We start from the raw sequence: 14,463 nt of genomic DNA, 5'->3' as shown, positions 1-14,463 counted from the left end.
AAAGGGAGATCTTATATCACTCCCGAGGTACTAACAGAAAATCAGCATCACTTATTTTAGAAGGGCACTGCAAAAATACACTGGAAACAAAGCAATACTATTTATTTTTTTGAGGAAGATCAGCCCTGAGCTAACACCTGCTGCTAATCCTCCTCTTTTTGCTGAGGAAGCCTGGCCCTGAGCTAACATCTGTGCCCATCTTCCTCTACTTTATATGTGGGACGCCTACCACAGCCTGGGGTTGACAAGCGGTGCACAGGTCCATACTGGGATCTGAACCCGTGAGCACTAGGCCGGCGAAGTGGAACACGGGAACTTAACTGCTGCGCCACAGGGCCGACCCCGAAAACAATACTATTAATTCATGCTGGGTACTGTTGGCGCTGGAAAGGCAGATGAGCCATTATTGGAGAGGCGTTGAAGACAAGCTGTCACCACACTGAGACTTCCCAGTGGAAGCAGAAGGAATGGGCAGCGTCGTCCTCCGTGAGGGAACATTGGGTAACGTCGTGCTCACGCGTCTCCTGGTGATGAGGTCCAGCTCCTGCTCAGAGCAGTCGGAAGCTGAGGCTCGAACAGCTCGACTAAACCTCAGTTTCACAAGAAAGGGGTGGGCCTAGAACCCAGATGTTTTGAATCCCAACTGTCTCCACTTTCACTGCACCAAACCAGCTCTTGTAAACAGCCCATTTAACACAAGACTCATCTTTTTAAAAGGCAGCTCTGCTAAAATTCTACATGGTTCTTTTAACCAGAGAATTCAATGGTCAATTAAACCTCCATCCTGAGAGGCCACCAAGGGCTCACAATAAGGAGTCTACAGAGGAGAAATAAATGGTGTTTGTTAAGCCAGGTTAATTGAATGCAAACTTGTGCCTCCCTTGTCCCGTTCTCAGTTCCCTGGACTGATTTTGCTTGACCTGGTGGTGGTGGCAGCAGGATTATTTTTAGCTATCCACGTGGGCATCTTTGCACCAACGAATAACCTGGCACGTAGGCAGCAGCCCAAGAGGGCTGATGCTTACACTTTGCCGTTTCTTTTCCCTGTCCCTGTGCCAGGACCCATGCATCTGAGCTCCTGCCAGCCAGACGTGCGCTGTCTCCCCTCCAGGGATGGAGGTGCCCTGGTGGGGGCAGAGGTGTGCTGTGGGTATGTACAAACCTTTCATCGGCCTTGCAGCTGCTGCCAGACCCTGTGTGTGTGGCCAGGGAGCTTCAAATCCCATGAGTGCCTCCAGTTTGGGCCCTTGAAATGAACCTTCCACGAGCTTATACACTTAGTCAGAAAGACAAGAGGACAGAATTGAAATAATATTACTAGTGAACTTTTTTGGTGCTTATTTTTCTAAGCCCTTTACATGACTACGTCCTCACAGCAACCTATGACTTAGGTCTGTTATTATCCCCGTTTTACGGCTATGCAAATCGAAGCACGGAGAGATTAAATTACCTTTTTAAAAAATTATTTTATTAGGTCATATTGGTTTATAACATTGTGTAATTTCAGGTGTACATGATTATATATGAGTTTCTTTTTATTAATTTTTTAAATTTTTTCCTTTTTCTCCCCAAAGCCCCCCAGTACATAGTTGTATATTCTTCTTTGTGGGTCCTTCTAGTTGTGGCATGTGGGATGCCGCCTCAGCGTGGTTTGATGAGCAGTGCCATGTCCGCGCCCAGGATTGGAACCAACGAAACACTGGGCCTCCTGCAGCGTAGCGCGTGAACTTAACCACTCGGCCATGGGGCCAGCCCCTGAGTTTCTGTATAGACTGCATCACGTTCAACATCAATAGTCTAGTTTTTATCTGTCACCATACACACATGTGCCCCTTTACCCCTTTCACCCTCCCCGCACCCCTTCCCCTCTAGTAACCACTAATCTGTTCTCTTTGTCCATGTGTTTGTTTTTCTTCCACATAGACTGAAATCATATAGTGTTTATCTTTCTCTGTCTGGCTTATTTCACTTAACATAATACCCTCAAGGTCCATCCATGTTGTTGCAAATGGCACGATTTTGTCTTTTTTGTGGTTGAGTAGTATTCCATTTTGTGTGTGTGTGTGTGTGTGTGTGTGTATAGTGTATAATATATATATATTTCTATTTTCAGGACTTTATCCCATAGACCTGTACCATCCAATACTGTGGCTATTTAAATTTAAATAAATCATAGGGCTGGCCCCATGACCAAGTGGTTAAGTTCTCGCACTCCGCTTCGGTGGCACAGGGTTTCGCTGGTTTGGATCCTGGGCGTGGACCTAGCACTGCTCATCAGGCCATGCTGAGGTGGCATCCCACATGCCACAACTAGAAGGACCCACGACTAGAAAAATACAACCATATACTGGGGGGATTTGAGGAGAAAAAGCAGAAAAAAACCAAAAACATAAATAAATTAAAAAAACGCAACCAAAAATTTAATTCCTCGGTTTCACTGGACATATTTCTAGTGCTCAGTAGTCACGTGTGCTAGTGGCCATGTATTGGACACAACAGAAATAGAACATTTCCATCATCGAAGAAAGTTCTGTGGACGGTGCTGCTATGGACCTGCTCACGCATGTGGGAAAGACACGCACACACAGGTGCCTGGGACAGCCTTGGTCACAGTGGCAAAGTGTTGAATAAATACAATAGATGTCATTACTGCTATGTCAACTCCCCGAGGACAGGAATTTGTCCATCTTGTTTACTACTGTATCTTCAGCTTCTAAAACAGTGCCTAATTTTCAGAGAGGGCCGGCCCAGTGGCGCAGCGGTTAAATTTGCACGTTCTGCTTCTCGGCAGCCCAGGGTTCACCAGTTCGAATCCCGGGTGTGGACATGGCACTGCTTGACACGCCATGCTGTGGTAGGCATCCCACGAATAAAGTAGAGGAAGATGGGCACGATGTTAGCTCAGGGCCAGGCTTCCTCAGCAAAAAAGAGGAGGACTGGCAGTAGTTAGCTCAGGGCTAATCTTCCTCAAAAAAAAAAAAAAAACAAATAAATAAAAATAAAACAGTGCCTAGTGCAGGGTAGGTAACTCCATAAATACTTAAGTGAATATACAGCTGATATGAAATGATCTTCAAAATGTACTTTTAATGAAAATAACACCAAATGCTGAGTAACGCAGTTAGTATATGTATATGTTTCTGTGTGATGAATAGATGTCTCTGGAAGGTAGGCGGACCAACTGTCCCGTTTGCCTGGCGCTGTGGGGTTTCTCAGGGTGCGCGGCTTTCATGGCTAAAGCTGGCAAAGTCCTGGGCACAGCAGGATGAGTGGACCACCCTACTGGAAGGATTCCCGGGAGTCTGGTACCAGGGCCTATTATCAGAAAGGGTAACTGGGGGCCTGGGGCCTCGGTGGTGGGCTGTGGGCCTGGAGGAAGACCAACTTGTCATTCTCTTTCCCCTTGTATTGCCTAAACTTCTCTACCAAGTTCCTGCCTCACTTTTTAAGTAGAAATTAAACAGTGGTGCACCAGGCCCTGTGGGAGAATAGTTGAGATGAATTAGACATGACCTCAGCCCTCAAATCGTATAACCCTCAGAGCCCTATTGTGTAGCCTCAGGTCACATGTAAAATTTATTACTATACTTCTCTAAAGCAGGGAGAATTTATACCAGGATGTATTACTAAGTTTATCAATCTATGGGCCGATCATTTCATCCCAATTTCAGCCGGTTCTTCAAGATTGCCAAACTGGTAGGAGAGCAAGCCAGGAGGAATTCCCACCTGCGCCACTAGGGGGCAGAAGAGTCCCTCACAGACTCACCTGGCCGGCAAGGTGAACGCTGCCTCTCTTATTCTTTCCTGTTCCTCAAGCATTTACCACCCCTGCTCATTGTGGCTTACTGTACTTAGCCTGGAAGAAAAAAATCAAAAAGGACATAGTCTTAGATCGCAAGGAGTTTTAACATGAGTGACACTGGCGTGTAAATATCCATTCAACCAATAACATGTGTGTGCCAGGCCTCCCAACAGGTGTTGGGGCTATGGCAGTGAATGATTTGGATATAAGCAGGAAAGACACAGGGGGATGACCACAAAAAAATGCTGCTTCCAGAAAGTTGCGGTTTATCAGTCACTCCACCAGCTCAATGTTTTCACACAGCATTTTACAGTTTATGTTATATCAGGGATCAGCCACATAAGGAGGTGAAAACAATGATGATGCAGTAAGATCTGACATGAACTAGAACCAAACAATGAATATTATCAAGAAGACTGATTGAAATAGGGATTTAAATCCACCGTCATCAGTGATAAGCGCCACTCCATGGGTATATTGTGACTTGAGACGTTGGCCAATGATAGAATGAAGCTGTCGTAGTTAGCAAGACTTTGAAAAGCTAAGCATCCATACAGAAGCAGAATTGCTGGGTCAGGGCATTTGGCAAGTGTGTATTTAAATTTACTAGAAACTGCCAAAGCAAGCCATTTTCCAAATATTTTCCACTGCCACTAACAATGTGAACCGCTCCACGTGCACACCGGCATGGGGTTGTCAGCCGTCTGGATTTTAGGCATGCTGGTGGGTGTGTAGTGGTAGCCTTGTGGTTTTAGCTTTCATAATGAGGAGTGATGTCGAGCGCTCTTTCATTTGCTGATTGACCATTTGTATGTTCTCCTTTGGAGAGTGTCTGTTCTTTTGTTCATTTTTATTGGGTTGTCTTTTCTGTCCTTCATTGTAGGAGTTCTTTATAAGTGATTCCTAAGTCAGTGCAATTTTGAGCTTTAAATACTTTAAAGCTACTTAAAGCTTAACACTTAAAACTGCACCAAGTTTTAAGATGTCTTGTAAATTCTGGATACAAATCTTTTATCAGACATATGTATTACAAGTATTTTTTCCCAGTCTGTGGCTTGCCTATTCATTTTCTTAGTTCTGTCTTTTTTTTAAAAAAAAATTGTGGTCATAGTAGTTTCTAATATTGGGAAATTTCAGTTGTACATTACTATTTGTCAGTCACCATATAAATGTGCCCCTTCACCTCTTGTGCCCACCCCTCAGCCCCTTCCCCCCGGTAACCACTAATCTGTTCTCTTTGTCCGTAAGTTTATCTTCCACAAATGAGTGAAATCATGGAGTGTTTGTCTTATTTTGCTTAACATAATACCCTCAAGGTCCATCTATGTGGTTGAGAATGGGACAATTTTGTCTTTTTTTATGGCTGAGTAGTATTCCATTGTATACATACCGCATCTTCTTTATCCGTTCATCACTCAGTGGGCACTTGGGTTGCTTCCACGTCTTGGCTATTGTGAATAATGCTGCAGTGAACATAGGGCTGCATGAGTCTCTTTGGATTGTTGATTTCAAGTTCTTTGGATAAATACCCAATAGTGGGATAGCTGGGTCATATGGTATTTCTATTTTTAATTTTTTGAGAAATCTCCATACTATTTTTCATAGTGGCTGCTCAGTTTGCATTCCCACCAGCAGTGTATGAGGGTTCCCTTTTCTCCACAACCTTTCCAACATTTGTTATTTTTTGTCTTGGTGATTATAGCCATTCTAATGGGTGTAAGGTGTTATCTAAGTGTAGTTTTGATTTGCATTTCCCTGATAATTAGTGACATTGAACATCTTTTCATGTGCCTGTTGCCTTCTGTATATCTTCTTTGAAAAAATGTCTGTTCATATCCTTTTTTTTTTTGATATGCCACATTGTAAAACTTTTTATTACGGAAAATTTTAAACATATATAAAAGTGAGTGGAATGACGAATTTACATGTACCTTTCACCCAGCTTTCATAGTTATCCACTCATGACTAGTCTTATTCGTTCTATGCCCTCATCAATTCTTCCCTTCACCCATCACTTGCATTATTTTGAAGCAAATTTAACCATGTCTTTTGATGAGCCAAAATTTTTAATTTTCATCAAGTCTAATCTATTGTTTTTCCCTTTTATTGTTAGGGCTTTCTGTCCTAAAAAACCTTTGTCTACCCAAGGTTGCAAAGATATTCTCCAGCATGTTCATTGAGAATTTTTATGGTTTTATGTTTAGACCCATGATCCATCTTGAATTAATTTTTGCACCTGGTGGGAGGTGTGGAGCCAGTGTTAGTTTTTCCCGATGGCTACACAGTTGTTCCAACACCATTTATCAAAAAGTCCATTCTGGGGGCCGGCCCCGTGGCCGAGTGGTTAAGTTCCTGTGCTGCACTGTCGCGGCCCAGGGTTCGGATCCTGGGCATGGACATGGCACCGCTCATTAGGCCACGCTGAGGCGGCGTCCCACATACCACAACTAGAAGGACCCACAACTAAAATATACAACTACGTACTGGGGGATTTGGGGAGAAAAAAGCAGGAAAAAAAAAAGAAGATTGGCAACCGTTGTTAGCTCAGGTGCCAATCTTAAAAAAAATAAAAAATTTAAAGATAAATAAATAAAAAGTCCATTCTGTGACCCCAATTTCACTCAAGAAAAAATTTAGGTAAAATTCACAAACTTTACCCAAGACATATGTAAATATATGTTCATAAAAAGATTTAGACGAGAATGTTCATAGTGGCTTGTACAAGAATCTTCAAAATGCTCTAAACTGGAAACACTGCAAAAGTATATCAGCATGTGAATGAATAAACAGGGTGTGGGGTCGTCATACAATGGAATACTACTAAGCAACGAAAAGGAACAAACTGCAACACATGAGACTTATGATGTGGCTGAGTCCCAAAGTCATTATGCTGAGTGAAAGTAGCTGGACCGCAAAATTCACAGCATGTAGGATTGTATTTATATGAAATCCCAGACAAAACTAATCATGGTGAAAGAAATAAGAACGGCGATTGCCTCTGGGTGTGGACTGGACTGGAAAGGGCATGAGGGAACTTTCTGGGGGTTTGGAAATGTTCCGTATTTTAATAGGGATGGTGTATGCATTTGTCCAAACTCACTGAATTGTGACTCATAAGATCGGTGCGTTTCACTGTATGCAAATTATAACTTAAAATAAAAATTAAAAGACAAAAAATAATGCATGTAAAGAATTACTATGAAGGCTAGCAAATATTAAGCACTTAATAAAATTTATCCACTATTATTAAATTTTTTTAATTATTTACTTTAAGGGAAAAAAGGTGTCTTTTTCAGATGATGTTTGTAATCACCTATTTGCCTCTGCAGCATAATTACATTAAAAATAACATAGCAGAGGCCGGCCCTGTGGCTGAGTGGTTCAGTTCGCACACTCTGCTTCGGCAGCCCAGGGTGTCGCTGGTTCGGATCCTGGGTGCGGACATGGCACCGCTCATCGAGCCATGCTGAGGTGGCGTCCCACATGCCACAACTAGAAGGACCCACAACTAGAATATACAACTACGTATGGGGGGCTTTGGGGAGAAGAAAAAAAAAAAGAAAAGAACAAAAAGGAAGATTGGCAATAGATGTTAGCTCAGGGACAATCTTTAAAAACAAATTTTAAAAATAACATAGCAAACATCAAACGGTAACAACAACAAAGCCCCCAACATCCACAGCAAAAACACAAACCTCTCCAACTGGTGGATGGGATTAAAAAAAAGAAAAAGCACCCCCTGATTTGGAAAGCCCAGGCAGAGGTTCCTGCTTCCATGTGGATCTGTGTATGTTTTTAAGGAAACTTTCCAGCTACAAGTGCCATTAAAAAGCAAGTAGCAAAATAAATATTATTGGGACAACTGGCAAATTTGAATATGGGCTGTATATTAGAAAATAGTATTGTTTCAATGTTAAATTGCCTATTTTAATAATTGCGTGGTGGTTATTTGAGTAAATATGTTTGTTTTCATGCAATGCACGTAAGCACTCAGGGTAACCTAACTCCGTCCACAACTTATTCTCAACAGTAGCAGGCGTGTAAAGAGAGACAGAGAGGGAAACACGGCTAAATATTAACATCCAGGAGTCTGCATGAAGAGTGTACCGAAGTTCATTGTATTATTCTTGGATCTTTTCTCCAGGTTAAAATTTTTTTCAAAAGCCAAGAGGTTAAAATCAGAATAAACTGAAGAACAAATTCCCAATTGGCCATATCACAAAACATGTGAACCAAGATTTAAAAAAGAATAATGAAATATTTTTAATCACATTCCTCTCATAAAACTCATAAAAAAATATAGTTTTCTTGAGGCAGATTAGCCCTGAGCTAATATCTGCTGCCAATCCTCCTTTTTTTGCTGAGGAAGACTGACCCTGAGCTAACATCCGTGCCCATCTTCCTCTACTTTATATGTGGGACACCTACCACAGCATGGCTTGCCAAGCGGTGCCATGTCCACACCTGGGATTTGAACCAGCGAACCCTGGGCTGTCAAAGCAGAACATGTGCACTTAACCGCTGCACCACCAGGCCAGCCCCAAAATATTTTACTAATAATATTTTTTTGTTAGCACAATAAAGTTTTTGTATCATTAAGAAATCAGATAAAATATTATATTTAGGCTATTCTTTCTTTTTTTTTTTTTTTGGTGAGGAAGATTGGTCCTGAGCTAGCCTCTCTGCCAACCTTCCTCTATTTTGTATGTGGGACGCCACCACAGCATGGCTTGATGAGTGGTGTGTAGGTCCATGCTTGGGATCTGGGCCAGCCAAGTGCAGTGTGTGAACTTAACCACTATGCCACTGGCCCAGCCCCTATTTAGGCTATTCTTTTTGTAAGTTTTTATTTTGAAATAATTTTAGACCTACAGAAAAGTTGCAAAAATGGTTTAAAGAACTCCCAGAAGTCCCTTCAACCAGATTCCCCAATTTTATCACATTTGCTGTATTATTCTGTCTCTCTCTCTATGTATATACACACACACATACACACGTATGGCTGGCTTTCATATATATACACATACATCCATATGTATGCTCTTTTTCCTGAGACATTTGAGAGTAAGTTGTAGACATGATGCCCTTTATTTCTAAATACTTCAGTGTGTATTTCCTAAGAATAAAGACATTCTTTTATAAAACCACAGTAAAATTATCAAAAAGAAGTTAACATTGACATAACAGTATTAACTAATCTATAGACCTTATTCATGTTTTACCAATTGTCTCAATAATCTTTATGTAAATAGAAATAAATGTCTCTATTTTTTTAACTTTTTCCCCCTAGTTCGAGGGTCCATCCAGGATAGCATATTGCATTTGGTTGTCAAGTCTCTTTAAACTCTGTTAACCTGGAACAGTTCATCAATCTCCTTTTATCTTTCAAGGGTTTAATATTATTATTATTATTTTTTGATGAGGAAGATTTGCTAACATCTGTTGCCAATCTTCCCCCCTTTTTGCTTGAGGAAGATTAGCCCTGAGTTAACATCTGTGCCAATCTTTCTCCACTTTGTATGTGGGTTGCCACCACAGCATGGCTGACGTGGTGTAGGTCTGCACCCAGGATCTGAACCTGTGAACCCCAGGCCGCCAAAGCACAGCATGTTGAACTTAACCACTACATATGGGGAGTGCCTCAAGACCTTAATAATTTTGAAGTGCACAGTAGACTGTACTTTTTAATCTTTCTTTGTGTGAATGTTTCTTAAGGTCCACAAAAATAAGCATTGTGATTATTTATTTATTTATTTATTTTTAGGAAGATTAACCCTGAGCTAACATCTGCCACCAATCCTCCTCTTTTTGCTGAGGAAGACTGGCCCTGAGCTAACATCTGTGCCCATCTTCTTCTACTTTATATGTGGGACGCCTACCACAGCATGGCTTGTCAAGCGGTGCCATGTCCGCACCCGGGATCTGAACTGGCAAACCCCGGGCTGCCAAAGAGGAACGTGCGCACTTAACTGCTGCGCCACTGGGCCGGCCCTGTGATTATTTACTATGTATGTTGTGGGAACATACTCAAATTTTGTACTGATGGGCTACATGACTGAAAAGATTGGAGCCCACTGTTTTATAACCTTCTTGCATGTACATTTTCCTATTTGGAAAACTGTAAGTTATCTGCTGTATAATGCTGAGAAAACATGGAGTTGCTCTAATCGCCTGTAGCACTTGGTTTCAGTAGCAATCTTTGTTTCCAGCCACGTACTTTGGCTGTAGGCAGCAGAGACTGACTCCAGCGAACTTTAGCAAAATGGAAGAAAAGCTAAAACTCCAGACTTGAGAGGGACTGGTAGTGGGGCATTCTCAGCTGGAGGAATCCACTCCTTCCAACTCCTTCCAACTTCTGCGTAACCTGCTCTGTAGTCAGACTCCCTGCGAAGCATCTGATTGGCTCAGGGTGAGCCATATGCTCCTTCCTTGGACTGGGGGACGTTGAGGGAAAGAAATCACAGGCCTGTAGCCAATGGAGCTTTGGCCAAGGGTGGCTTCCCAGAGCAAAACTGAGATGCTATTATCAGAGGAAGGCGGGCTGGGACTGGGCGTCCACAAATGACCTGCATCCACTGCTGGCAGTTTGTGCTCAGGAGGCCCCATTAAGGCTTCCGTGTCCGCAGCTCCTTTGGAGGCAAGTGGGGCTCCAGCCTCACGCCATGTTGTTCAAGTACCCAGGCCACAGCTCACTGACCAAGGCCCAGGGTCTGATCCAAGCCACCATCATGGCCCACCCGGATTGTTGTAGGAGCCTCCTCGCTGGCCTCCCTGCTTCCATCCTCATCCTCCGACAGGCCCTCCTTGATATGCTGCCTGCTTCCCTCTGATGCCAGTCTCCTGCCTGACCACCACACTCCAGCTACAACAGCCCTGTTTGTTTACCCCAAGCACACCCAGTTCATTCCTGCCTCGGGGCCTTTGCACCTACGGTTCCTTCTCCCTGGCATGCCTTCCCCTGGTTACCTGCATGGCTTTTTATGAGTCTCAGGTAAACAGCCACCACTTTAGAGGGCTCTTCCTGAAGCACCTATCTGAAGTCACCTTCCCAGCATGCTCCATCACATGACCTGATTTATTTCCTTCCCAGCCTGTATCAAAATCTGAAATGGTTTTGTTCATTTCTTTGTCCACTGTTTTCTGTCTCTCTCCCCACCGTTAGCATGTAAGCACCCCCACAGCCTGGATCTTATCTCCTCTGACTGCCTAGCCTGGTGCCTGGCACATAGGTGACAATAAATATTGAACGAGCAAATGACTCAATCAATCAGTGACACATCAGGTCGTTTGTTGAGAAGCTCAGCCCTCAAGCGGGTGGACTAACCACCCCAGTCAAACTCTTCTCTCTCTGATTTCCCTCTATTTGTTTCCTTTCTGCTTTCTAGTGAAATGCAGGAATATTGTATTTTTCTTTTTTAAAAGTTTTTAATTTGTGGTAATATATACATAACCTAAAATTTGCCATTTTGACCATTTGAAGTTACTAAGTCAGAAGCATTAATTACGTTCACAATGTGGGCAAGCATCACCAGTTTCCAGAATTTTTCATCACCCCAAACAGAAACTCTGCACCTACTAAGCAGTAACTCCCCATTCTCCCCTCTCTCCAGCCCTGGTCACTTCTAATCTACTTTCCATCTCTTTGAATTTTCCTATTACAGGCATTTTATATACACGGAATCATATAACATTTGCCCTTTCGTTACTGGCTTCTTTCACTTAGCCTAATGTTTTCAAGGTTCATCCATGTGGAGGCATGTCTCAGAACTTCATTCCTTTTTTATGGGCAAATAATATTCCATCGTATGGATATACCACACCTTGTTTATCCATTCCTCTGTTGATGGCCGCTTGGGTTGTTTCCACCTTTCGGCTGTTGTGAATGCTGCTGCTGTGAACGCTGGTGTATGGCCTTCTGTTCCAGTCTCTGTTCTCAATCCTTTCGGGTAGATGCCTAGGACTAGAATTGCTAGGCCATATGGTAATTATGTTTCACTTTTCAAGGCAGCACCGAACTTCTCTCCATAGCAGCTGCACGACCTTACATTCCAATCGGCAAGGCACAGGTTTCCGATTTCTCAAGATCCTTGTGAACACTTGTTATTTTCCCTTTTTTTAAATTATAGCCACTAATAGGTGTGATTCTGCATCTGTGACTTTGATTTGCACTTACCTAATGGCTGATGATGTTGAGTACTTTTCCATGTGCTTATTGGCTGCTTGTATATCTCCTCTGGAGAAATATCTATTCAAGTCCTCTGCCCATTTTTAAATTGGGTTGTCCTGTTGTTCTTGAGTTGTAGGAGTTCTTTATATATTCTGCATGTTATAAAAGTCTATTCTTGGGAGCAGCACAAACGCAAGGTGCCCAGGATTGACCAGAACGGCATCAAGCCCAGTCACCTTCCCCATCGTCTGAGGCCGACTGTGCACCCCAGCCTGGCAGGCTCCGTGACTCTGAGTTAAGAATACTCATAGCTGGCTTGTCTCCACTGCTCACTGTCCGCTGGCGCCCTGTCTGAGCTCATTCAATCTCTCAGCATCCTTGGGGTACTTACTCCTATTAATCTCATCTTACCGATAAGGAAACCGAGGTCTGCAGGGGTCAGATAGCTTGTCCAAAGTCACACAGCTGGAAAGTGGCAGAGCTGGGATCTGAACTCAGGCCTTTTGGCTTCAGAGTTTACTTTGCCCTCCTGCCTTGGGAGGACGTTGCCATGGAACAAAGACAACCTGTTTGTGGCTTTCCCTGGCCTACTTCAAGGGAAGGGCAGAGACGGTCGGTTTCAGTGCACAGGCTTTGAAACCCAATTCTTTAAGAGACCAGTAAAGTACATATCGGGAGCTCCCAACCTCTGAGTTACTGTTTTCAGGAGCAATTCAGAATCACCAGAGGAGGAGCTGAGTGGTGCACATCCAACCCCATGACCTGTGTCTCCAGGGAGCGGGGCTGGGCTGGGCGGATCACGCTAAGGACCAGCCCTCAGCCAGCCCGGTAACCTTTGGACTTGTGGGTGGCTCCTGCGGCAGACATGAAGACTGTGAAGCAATTGACAGTTGGGTTTATATTTAGAGAAAAAGGGGGAAGCAAGCCTCTTACTGATAGTGAAGAAGCTCACTGTGCCAGCTTCATTTCCAGGCATGCCTCTTCGGGCTACGAACCTCCCCCAGCGCTGCCTCCACCTGTGGGAGGTCAGAATGAATGCTGAGCTTTGAGCAGCAGACAGAATTGCCAGCTCCCGGCACATTCGCGTTGCACAGCAATGACCCTCATCATGGACAACACCGCCTGCAGGCTGACTCTCTTCCAGGCTTTGGGTCAAGTTCTTCCCACGCATTATCCTATTTAATAAAAAGCGTTGATACAATAGCTCACGCTTAATGGGCACTTACTATGCCAAGTGCTCACGTGGACTATCTCACAACCCATATGGAAGCAGGCACTACTGTTATCTTTCTCATCTCACAGATGAAGAAACTGAGGCACAGAGAAGTGAGGTTAATTTGCCCAAGATCATACATAGTAAGTAGCGCAGCTGAACCCACACATTCTGGCTCCAGAGTCCAGCCTCCTGGAGGGGCTGAGAGTGAATGACTTGCCCAAACTGTGAGGCTACCAAATGCTGTGCCAGGGACTGGAAGCCAGGGCTATTGGCTGCAGGGTCATTTCTGTTCACTGTGCCATGTTTCTAATGACCTTAAATCCTGATTTCCTGTCTACCATACCCTGTTGCATCCATGCCCCAAATACCTGCTCTGCAGAGCCAGGACTGTGATCACCATCTCTCCTGCTCACAGACCTTCAGTGGCTCCCAGGTGCCCACAGGGTCAAATCCGGACTCTTGGAGTGACATTCAAGATCCTCAAAGACCAGGCTGATCTTGCATCACCCCGATTTCCTAGCTTGTCTTGTGCACTCATATCTCTAACCAGATGAACTACTCATTGTTCCTTGCTCCTCCTTAGTGCAAGGGTCAGACCTGGCACACAGGGCCACACACAGCCCTCAGACGCATTCCTCTGGCAAACACCGTATTTTATGTTTAATATCAGTATGGGATCATGGTTTCTTCTTTTTTCCCCCCTAAGGAATTATAATTTGTTAATATCATTATTTACTTTAATGTTCAGATTGTCCCAGATTCAGCCAGTAGGAACCCCTCAACCTGGCTTTTGTGTCTTTTAACAAGTCCCATCATTCGTTTGACATTTCCTTACTTTCTGGCTCAATAAGACGTTCCAGGCTCACGTTCCTTGCCCCAGCCCCGAGACTCAGTGATTTCTCCAAGAACACTTGGTTCCTTTTAGTGGAGAATGGCAGTTAGGAAGTAAGATCTGGGTGCTAGGTGCTTGTTGCTCTAGGGGTGTCATTTCTTGTAGGCTCTCTTGGCACACAGAACCAGGAAGTCTATTTACACAGAGTGTTTATAACTGAGAAATTTCACTTACAAATCTGGACTTCTAACTCCTCTTCAGAAACCTGGATATCAGATCACAATCAGCCAGGAAACTGGCAACAATTAGCAGGGTGGGGGTTCAACAGTATTTGTTTTCTCACTAAAGTACTTATTGAATGCCTACTGTGAGCCAGGTACGGTCATACACCACGTAACCACGGGGACACGTTCTGAGAAACGCGCCATTGGGCAGTTTCTTTGTTG

Source organism: Equus przewalskii, chromosome 21, assembly GCF_037783145.1.
Source record: "Equus przewalskii isolate Varuska chromosome 21, EquPr2, whole genome shotgun sequence".
Classification (NCBI taxonomy): domain Eukaryota; kingdom Metazoa; phylum Chordata; class Mammalia; order Perissodactyla; family Equidae; genus Equus; species Equus przewalskii.
The sequence above is the reverse complement of the archived record's forward strand: the minus strand, read 5'-3'. Positions refer to the sequence as shown.